We start from the raw sequence: 8,722 nt of genomic DNA, 5'->3' as shown, positions 1-8,722 counted from the left end.
TTTGCTTTATAGTTTCCAAGATAGTTTAATTTCTTCTGTTTGACCCTTGCACGTCTGTTTCAATATTACCCCATTTCAGGGAGGAGGGTCCTCAGAGCCAATGTTAAGTGCTCAAGGAACCACAGGATGTAAAATACGGAGCTAGAAAATAAACCCAGGTCCCCGGACTCTCACAGTGGAGCTCTGTCCCCTACGCGGAAAACAAGTAATTTTGAGAATAAAGCAGAAACTAATATAACTATTCCTCTCTAGTAGGTGATTTTCAGCATCACCTCCCCAGCAGTGTCTCTGAGAAATGAAGGAAATTCTGGGATTATAACTCACTTGAAGTAAGACCTAGGTATATATTCAATTTGATAATGATAAAGCCACTGTTATTATTACACAGATAACGTACCACAGCATAATCTTAACTCTCTTTTATAGTACAGTAGCTAAGAGCATGAACTCTGGAGACAGCTCTCCTAGATTCTAATCTCAGCTCTGCTGTTAACTAGCTGTGTGACCTTGGGCAAGTTACTTAACCACTCTTGTCTCAGCTTCCTTATTTATTAAAGAATATATAAGAACAATAATGCTCAATCATAGAATTTTTATGAGAACTAAATGAGTCTACAGATGTAACATGCTTAGAAGAATGGCTGGCATGTTGTAAACTCTATACATACGTACACACACATGTATATACATCACATATTATAGCAGCATTATTAATAAAACCCTGAAGCTATTTCGCCTTCAGGCTGGGACCAAGTTGGATCTGCAGGAGGCTGTAATTCAGACCAGGACTCCGAGGTGTTGAGGCTGTTTTCTGACCCAGAATTCTCTTTCTCAAAAACAAGACAGAATCTCTCCATCAGTAAAACCAGAGAGGAGCCATCATAAAAAAGAATGTCAGGGAAAGATTGTCCCAGAGCATCTTGGACCCAGCACTTGTTGTGAAAGGCAGGAAAAGCCCAACGCCCCTGGGGACGCAGGCCCGGGACAGCGGGGGAGCGGGATGGGAAATGCCAGGCAGTCTTGGTTGGCTGAGCACCCCCCTCACTGTGCTGACACTCACACCCCTCCCGATATGTTCCCACAGCTGGGTTCCCAGGGGCTGGGGCTAAATTACAGCATCTTTTCCAAGAAGGGCCATGCAGCCTGAGCCAGCGCTGCCCCGAGGGCATCTCCTGGTCTGAGCAGGGGTAGCACCAACTCCAGGTGCTGGGCTTTGGGAAGTTGATTCCCACGATCATTTGACCCCGGGTACTTCCTTTGTTTTTTTCTCACTCTTGGTGCTTGACTGACAAATCCTTTCTACAGTCAAAGACTCTCCGTCCTGAACAGATTTCTTCTGTGTAGCTGTTCCTAACGGTTGTGTGTGCTGCCCCCCTCAGGAAGCCCACGAGTTGTTTGTCATGGAGTTAGGGCTGACCAAACTGCTGAGTTCCTGTCCTCAGAAGCCTGACTCCCAGTCAGCACAGCATCTTCAGGGCACATGAGAATAATTCAACAGTGACAACCAGGAGGGAAACCTCCAGCCAGCAAGACAAGACTTTCCCTAAAGAGTCTGACGACAGAATGGAAATTCTGTAGGACTAACTTCTGGATCCAGCTTTTACAGAGCATCCTGGACACTCAAACACGTTGAGTATGAAGGGTCAGCTCTGGTCCAGCCTCCCCTCGTGAGAATACGTTAGACAACTGTTGGTAAAAACAAGAAATCTATATTCTTGTGGAATAATAAGCATTAATGTTTATATAGGTTTATAAAATATCACCCACTGAAACGGATTCAAAACCTAATGCAAAATTTAGCTGTTATTTTTACTTTCATTTTACATGATACTCTGTCAGCAGTAAACAAATGATACTCTAAAGTTATGATAGTTTTTAAATGTAAACTTCATGAAAATTCTGCTATAACTATATGTTGTAATGGCTAAGACAAAAGTATAAAATCTGAGCACCTTCAGTTCCACAGAATATTGACTCACTGGAAAAATAAATACATTCTTATCAAATACCACATAAATTGAAATAAATACAAGCTGCTTTTTTGAATAACAATAATTTTAGGAAAATAAAAGTGCAGCTCATATTTAGTATCCCAATGAGCATTTCACAGGTCATTGAGATTAAAATATATGCAATACTAGAAATAAAAATTTGGTAAAATGAAAAATATTATATAATAAGATTTTTCTAGAAGCACTGTAATTACTTTATTATTAAAATAATGTTTCGTTTGGCTTTTAAAAAAGAGCCTTAAGGATATATAATATCAATATACACCATAAAACTTACATATTGTAAAATCAACCCATTTTAAGTGTACAATTCAATGAGTTTTAGCAAATTTATAGTTGTGCAACCATCACCACAATCTAATTTTAGAACACATCTATTGCCCTAGAAGAAAAAAACTTCTATTTACAATCATTCCCCATTCCCACCCCCTGTTTTAAGCAAACATTATCTACTTTTTGTCTCTATATATTTGCCATTTGGGGAGATTTCTTATAAATGGAAAAACAATGCGTTCTTTTGAGACTGGGTTCTTTCACTGGCAACAATGTTTCTAAAGTTTCTAAGGAAACAAACCGGCTCACCTGTCACCTGCTCCAGGTTGGCACTCTCTGTCCTCAGCCGTTCTCACTGGCCAGCTGTCCGCCACAGGGCTCTCGGACCCCTCTGCACACGCAGAATCCCCGCTGCCCTGGGTCTTCTTCTCTGACTCTGTCATGTTCACAGAATGGATGTGTTTCTCAGTCCGGTTGGGTCCTTCCATCCGTGCCAACACCTTTGCTTGGGAAAGCAGCTGTCATCCTTTGGGGCAGCCCCAAACACAGTTAGGACACAGCAAAGTCATCCAGCTGCTCAGCAGAGGTGGGAGGAGAGAGTTAAAGCTGTGAAGGTGTCTGGTTTCAATCAACAGAGAGTTACCATAAGAAAGTCCACCTAAGAGTCATCTGAAGACAGGAAGTGAAGCCCACTGGACCCCAGGGGATCAGAGTCAGAAAGGTAGAAATGAAGGCTCCTACCCCTTTCCTCCTAGGGCCCCCCAGGCTCACCTCAGTGCTTGTCTATTTCCCCGTCGGACTTCTCCCTGCAGACTGACTCCTCCCAGAAGAACTCCAGCACGTGGCATTGGCTTGGACCACGAAACAAAGTACCGAGCTGGTTAAGAGCAGGTTCAGCCACAGTACGAAAGCTCGTTTCTCTTACTGTCAGGGATCCCGCAGCACCATGCGCCCATGTCAGGACCCCGGCTCCCCTGTCTCCAACGGGCACGGTTTCCAGTCCCCGAGCCCTCCTGCTCCGGGAGGCCAAGTAGGCTCCAGCTGTCATGGGCACCTCTGAGCCTAGCAGAAAGGAAGAAGCGGAGAAGAGCATGTTCTCCTTCTGAGAAAACTTTCTGGAAGCTGCACACATCTGCTTATTTAGGGTGACCATGTAACATGCCACCTTAACTGGAGCCCTTGTGAGAGTTAAAAAGGATGCTATTAATAATTATACCAGAATAACAGGCATAAACTAGGACTTCCCCAGGACTTACAGGGAATAAATATGTCCGTATATGTCTAGAAACATACATATATACCCACACCCATGCACACATATACTCCGTCGGCCAGAACATGGTCACATGGCCCCGCCTACCTGTAAGGAAGGCTGCACATACTGTCTTTATTCTGGGCAGCTATGTGCTCAGCTAAAATGTGGGAAGGAAGAGAATGGATGTGATGGATATCCAACTAGTATCTCTGTCCCAGGTGCCCTTTGACATCCAGCGGTTCTCCCAGTTTGACTTTGCAAGCTGTCACAGCATGTGGACTGAAGGTTTCCTGCAGGTCAGGCTCCTGGTCCAAGTCAGCTGTGAACAGGAGAGGGCATGGGGGCAGGACTTTTGGACTGTAAGGCTCCCCTCTCCGGGGTCACATCCAGGAGCAGAGACTGAGAAAGGGAGGGGCCTGGGCAGAGCAGGTGGATTGACTGACTTGTCAACCACAATAGACTAGAGATCATGACAGAGGACGACAAAGGCTGCAGTGGAGAATCACCATCTATTTTGGCGAGCAGGCCATGGAAAGTCGCCAGCAGTTTTTCTAGCGAGGCAGTGGTGCAAAAGGAGCTTTACTCAAGCAAGGTTATCCCTCCCGCAGTGTGTAGGCTGACTTGACATAAGGTGGGATGGAGAGCTGCAGGTCCCCTTAAGCAACCCCTGCACTAGGCCGAGTGAGACTGAACTTGACCCTGAGCAGAACTGTAGGAGGCAGAACGAACTATTAAAGCTAGGTGAGCACTTATAGCAACAAGAGATAGCGGGCAGTATAATGGCAAGAAAGGAGTAAGAAAATCTACAAAAAGGAGAATCACAAATTCAAAAACCCATGACAGTTTGGGCCACCTAGTGTCGTGGCATTTAGTACAGCGTGACTGTCTGATACACCACTGCATGATGATGTGTAGTTGTAATGCTACTCCCATTCTCTTTGTGTGTGTAGAGGGTATAATTAGGTTTGTTTATTTTTCAGTGGCAGTACTGGGGATTGAACCCAGGACCTCATGCATGCTAAGCACGTGCTCTACCTCTGAGCTATATGCCCCCCACACTCCCATTCTTGAAAACAATATTCATCCTACCATGTTTCAGAAAGCAATATTACAGAAAGTTTGTAATACATTATATAAAATACTTTTATTCAAAATGGTAAGAAGTTTTGTGTTCATTTAAGAGGTAGGCTTAGGTATCAGGAAGACTCTTATAGAAAACATCTTATTTCCCAAATAATAATTAAATGAGTCCTCGCCATACCTGAAATCGTCATGCTATCAAATGCAGATTCTGGTCCAGCACTTGGATGTGGAGGTTACGTTTACCCTGCTAAGCATCAGGTACAACACATGGCTCTGGAACCCCAGGTGCCGCATTTTAAAACCTCAGCTAAATAAATGTCTAAAATGCCTTCAAAAACACTCAAGCCTCAAGGATGTACCGTACAACACAGGGAATATAGCCAATATTTTGTAATAACTGTAAATGGAAATAACCTTTAAAAATTATGTTTAATTTTTTTAATTAAAAAAAATCAAACCTCATTTGTGGTAGAAATGCAGCTAAACTATACATGAGGCCTTTGTACAATGCGAGACACTCAGCGTCAGTGCTGGGTGATCACACATATAGAAGGGTGTGGGTTTCCACTTGAAAGGCTGGAGTTTACATGGCTCTCTTCGGAAAGACCAATTTCCATAACATTTTAGTCCTTGAACAGAAAACGTGGACTAAGACTGCTAAGAGCACAGAGGCCGTGTACAGAAATCTGCGGTCATCCTTTCTGCTTACATAAAGTACAATACACAACTAGTTCTTCCCAGCAGGACGCTTGAAATTTAAGGAAATACATGTATGGACATTTAAGAGGGGGTCTCTCTGGTATTTTGAATAGCAGCTGGGAAAACTGTACTAGAATGGTTGAAAGCAAAATATACACAAAGAAGCTTCTGGAAATTTGAGCCTCTGCATGTGACCACTGAAGCAGTCCTCGCTTCCGAATAGGGATTTTTCAAAACATCGCTTGCAGATTATTTTTGATTTAGCCAAGCAGGGAGTCTATTTTAAGGCTCCCAATCTGAAAGTCATGGAAGCTTCGTAAAGTCCTCCACCTGCACCTCCCTTTAGGAACACAGTCTTTTGTCCTCTAAAGGATGAAAACCTCTAGCACATAAAAACTCTGTTAAGCTGTCACTGTCAATGGGGTAAAAAAAATAACGGTTGACAAAAAAGAAACAAGTTGCATCTTCAAATAAGTTTTCTTGAAGCTCTTGTTAAAAGCTATAACCTCCGATGTTAACAGCATTTAACCCATTCTGACCCTTGTGGTGGCCCTTAACCTCTTCTTTCTTCTGCTTCCTGTGGCTGCTGAAGAAAACTGGCCCAGTGCTTGGAAAAGCGTTCTCTGCAGCACACAAAGGCCCAGCCTTCCTGCGCCCCCATCAGGAGGCCCCAGAGGGACCGCGGGGTCAGCACCTGTGCAGAGAAGCAGGTGACAGTGGCCTGCAGCAAGCTGTTAAGAGTGTCTACCCTTCAACCATCATGGTGCAGTTTTGGGCATTCAAGCTACTGAAGTTCAGGTTTCTTTGTGAATGCAGACTTTCAACAAATTAATCTATTGGTGTTCAACTGACTGGAAAATTGGTAGATTTACTGTTGCAAAAAAAAAAAAAAAAAAAAACCAAAGAATTAAAACAGAGCTTTCACTTCCACTCTGGTAAGTTCATGGATACGTCCCTGGCTGCCAGCAAGACAGTCTTTAAAATCTTTGCAGTGGAACCTGGCAACTTCCACGGGGAGAGAAGCCAAACAAGGACGACAATGTCCAGCAGAAAGTCTTCCCTCTACAGTAAACATGCGAAACTCCACATCTGAGGATATTTCCAAGATGGAATAATTTCCTTTTAATTCCATTCCCCTCAAAGCTGGGAAACAGCACAAATTTGTTTCACCACTAACACTGTATTTGCTGTAAGTGCTGCCTTCCTTAAATAGCCTTGTAACCAGAAGGTCTCGTGTGGGTGTTTAAAACCATTATTGGGTTTTATTTAAAATGTTGAACACTAATAACTCCGTCCTGCTTTGCTTTGATTTACACAGTAGGAAACAGTGCACGTTTCATAAGGTTTCCCACATTAGCTCTCTGTATTTTTGCGTGACGTCTTATGATGGTAATGGAAATTATTTTCATTCAGTGTTTCAAAATGACCGAAGTTAGCAGATCACCTCAGCAACTCAACACCTTTGAAATGGAAACATATGGCTCTTTCTGTTTTTCCAAAAGGGACTTCTGAACCTATTTTCTGCTTCATTCGGTTGCACAAGAGACTTTTCCACGGAAGATAAATGGATCTTCCATATATAAATATTCTTTTATTTAGCAGACATGAGAGCTTTTTAAAATAATTCATGTCATTCATTTTAGACAAATTTGTTTTGCTCAGTCTCAGCCACCATCACATTTTAGTAGTTGGTGCCATAATTTTTTTTTATGTTTTATTATTTTTGGTGGCAGGTTGTAATTATGTTTACTTATTTTATTTTTAGAGGCAGTGCTGGGGATTGAACCCAGGACCTTGTGCATGCTAAGCATTCGCTCTACCACTTGAACTCTACCCTCCCCCCTCATCATTTTTGATAAAAGAAATGATTCATCTGGAGTCTGACATTATGGGAAATTTTACACATGATAAAGAAGTTAATTCTGAATCTAATAATAGTTTGAGGCTTTTAACACAGATGTGGTCACCAGCTGTTCCAGCAGAAGTAGCTGCGTGATGGATTTATGGTACTTAAAGGAAGATTTCCCCCAGTCCTTTAAAACCTCCAGATGAGCTACTGATGGAGGGCTGAATCTCCTTGCCTGGAGTTTTCTTTCTCTCTCTCTCTCCCTTCCTTCCTTCCTTCCTTCCTTCCTTCAAGTGTAAGGATGTTTACATGTTTAGAATGGATTAATCACAGTTCTGCCTGGGGATCACAGCAGAGATTCTGTAAGAAGGCTTCCAGCTTTCATATGTTGTGATAATAGACATGTAGTCCTGGGATGAGAGCATCTTGGGAGTCACCCCACGCTCAGGGCACACCCCCGCTTTCTCCGTCCCTTTGGACAGGTTGGTAAGCATACCCTCAGGAGAGAGTGGATCCCCCCTGCTGTTCGATGGCACTGTAACAATAACGTCACTGTCATTTAAGACAGCGCTCTCACTGGCTTCAGTTTCAGTTGGCACTGCGTGGGCTCTCACATGAAATAGACTTCCATCCTTTTGTTTTAGCCAAGCGGTCCTGATGGCAGAAGGGGAGGGGCGGGTATGTAAACTAACTCCAATCCATTAACAACTCCTTGTGGAAGAATATACTGAGTATTTGACCCCACCCAGGCTTTGCCACATCCAAGCAATTTCAAAATAAACACAGGATTATCATATTAGCTTCTTAAAGGAATTTGTTGCAATCACTGCAGCATCATGAAGATACAGCCTCATGATACTAACTTTTAAAGGAATCTCCCACAGAGTGAGGACTTCGTGGAACAGATATACTAATCTCAGTGACCTTGGGCTGAGCAACTCTTTTTGTCTCACATGCCTCCCTGTTTCGGAAGGTTCCCTCCACACCAGTGGGGAGGGAGGCGACTTTGCAAGCTAACAGGCAAGGAGAGGGACAGAATATTTCCTTTAATCTTTCATCAGAGCAAAGCATCAATATAGACATTGTGTGAGGAAACTCAGGGACCGACTGTGTCACTCAGGGACCAACCATGAAAATTAACATGGAAATGACTCTGTGGTTGAAAATGTAGTTTCAGTTACCAGGATTTGAATCATAGAGTTACAGTTTTATATTTTAGGCTTTGTCTTTTTTTTTTTTTTTTTTTGTAAATTACGAGTAGAAACAGTAACAATTGGGAAAGCTCTATGTACTTCTGAGTCCCATTCTGTGCACATGTGGAATCAGATAGTTTACAGGGGCTTTGTGACTTAGTCCTATTACATCCCCAAACCCAGTAGGGTGCCTTAGCAAGCAGAGGCCATAAGTACAGGAAGGGTCCTCAAAGAGCCAGTTGCCAGCTCTACTATTGTTATTCAAGGGTCTTCAAAGTCCACCACCACTGGAGCTGAGCCCAAGATTCTCAAGGACTCTTTAAAAGCTGCCACATCCCATTCCAGTCGGAGGTCAAAGCAG

The 8,722-nt window shown here is 43.1% G+C and overlaps 1 long non-coding RNA gene across 1 annotated transcript in view; it reads right to left on the bottom strand.

The window, feature by feature from the left end:
• Positions 1–578: 578 nt before the first annotated feature.
• Positions 579–8,722, bottom strand: part of LOC105066251 (uncharacterized) — a 17,644-nt gene continuing 9,500 nt past the window's right edge. The window contains exons 3-5 of the long non-coding RNA XR_835036.3: positions 3,057–3,347; positions 2,595–2,858; positions 579–1,686 (exon numbers count right to left, since the gene is read on the bottom strand). This is a non-coding gene — a long non-coding RNA (uncharacterized LOC105066251). The remainder of the gene's footprint in view (positions 1,687–2,594; positions 2,859–3,056; positions 3,348–8,722) is intronic.

This window comes from Camelus bactrianus, chromosome 14, assembly GCF_048773025.1.
Source record: "Camelus bactrianus isolate YW-2024 breed Bactrian camel chromosome 14, ASM4877302v1, whole genome shotgun sequence".
Lineage (NCBI taxonomy): Eukaryota > Metazoa > Chordata > Mammalia > Artiodactyla > Camelidae > Camelus > Camelus bactrianus.
This window is presented reverse-complemented; position numbering and strand designations above follow the sequence as displayed.